Consider the following 1763-nt stretch of genomic DNA (forward strand, 5'->3'; position numbering starts at 1 on the left):
TTTCTGAAGAGTTGGTGACCAGGATGTGGAGGGTCCAAGAGGATTTTGCATGCTCTTGTCTGAGTTTTGGCAGCGTGCAAGTTCTCAATTCTCTCGTGTGTTAACTTTTCAAAATCTATGATCTGATCACACATTTGTAGTGTTGAGAATGAGTTTGCATCATCCACACAAAAAACTCCAAAATAGACCACCAACAATTGGAGAATAAAAAATGACGCGATCCGCTCGATATTTTAAGCGAAATATGATATTTTTTAAATATAAAATGTTGCTTTTGAGGTAACCATGTGGCTTATGGCCATACTACCCTGAGAGCGCCCCGATCTCAGAAGCTAAGCAGGGGTGGGCCTGGTTAGTACTTGGATGGGAGACTCCCTGGGAATACCAGGTGCGGCAAGCTTTTTCACTTTAGATTCTCGTGGAATCGTTTTCTTATCGGTGGTTGATCTAAATTATAATGCAGTCATTCTCTCTCTTATGACTTACCATCTCTTTATTAGGAGACAGAATCTTCACGTACCTTTTTTAAACATCCCGTATCTCCTTTTCCGACAGTATCTATACACACATATATCGACATATATATATCTATATCGATATATATATATATATTAGTATCACGTGATACGTCACGATTTTATCACATCATTGCTTTTAATTAGCTCGAGGCTAAGGATACGAAGGTATGGATCTTTAAATGATACGTAATTATTGAAGTATTAGAAGGAGTAGATTAGATAGAGTAAATTCAATCAGAATCAGCAGAATAAAAATCAGAATCTATATTTGCCGAGTATGTCAGAAACATACAAGGAATTTGTCTCTGGTACTTGAAGCCCCTCTCGTGCGACAACGGATAGCCATTTGACAGAAAATACTTTGGAGACAAAATCACATGAGACCAAAGTACAGAGAATCACTGAGCAATGAAAGGTTAGCGGTAATGTGGTCATGTCAATGCAAATTTTGTGTTATTTTTTATTTTTGGACAATTGTGCAAATGATGCAGAGTCCTCTAGCAATTTAGAGCAATTTGAAATGACTGATCGAGCAATAATGTGGCACAGTGACAATTGTGCAAAACGTGCAGAGAATTCGAGAAATTTAAGCAGTATAAAGCGAATCGTAGTGCGATAATCTGGAACAGTGTCCATTGTGCAAATGGTGGAGATACTTCTCAAGCACATGAGTGGCCAGTATTGGTCTACAACAGATATGCAAATTGTGCAGAGTGGCGAGACTACTACAGTGAATGAACGAAAAATGTATAATTGGCCCGACAGAGATGGGACAACAATCTCAAGACAAATTGGCAGCATGTTACAATGCAATTGGAAGTGAACTGTTTAAGAAGTTAACGGTAAGCGGGACGAAGGTGTTGGAATGTCTGCTAGTTTTTGTTTGCATTGTTCGATAGCACTTGCCTGGGGGAAGGAGCTGGAAGAAGACAATTATATATGACTTGTGCACTCACTGTAGTAGTCTCGCCACTCTGCACAATTTGCATATCTGTTGTAGACCAATACTGGCCACTCATGTGCTTGAGAAGTATCTCCACCATTTACACAATGGACACTGTTCCAGATTATCGCACTACGATTCGCTTTATACTGCTTAAATTTCTCGAAGTCTCTTCACGTTTTTCACAATTGTCACTGTACCAGATTATTGCTCGATCAGTCATTTCAAATTGCTCTAAATTGCTGGAGGACTCTGCATCATTTGCACAATTGTGCTTACTATAGGAATAATGTGCTCGTCAC

At 39.1% G+C, this 1763-nt stretch overlaps 1 pseudogene; it reads left to right on the forward strand.

Annotated features, from left to right (window-relative positions):
* Positions 1-290: 290 nt before the first annotated feature.
* LOC133473989 (5S ribosomal RNA) lies at positions 291-400 on the forward strand (annotated as a pseudogene).
* Positions 401-1763: the final 1363 nt, after the last annotated feature.

This window comes from Phyllopteryx taeniolatus, unplaced genomic scaffold (assembly GCF_024500385.1).
Source record: "Phyllopteryx taeniolatus isolate TA_2022b unplaced genomic scaffold, UOR_Ptae_1.2 contig_787, whole genome shotgun sequence".
Lineage (NCBI taxonomy): Eukaryota > Metazoa > Chordata > Actinopteri > Syngnathiformes > Syngnathidae > Phyllopteryx > Phyllopteryx taeniolatus.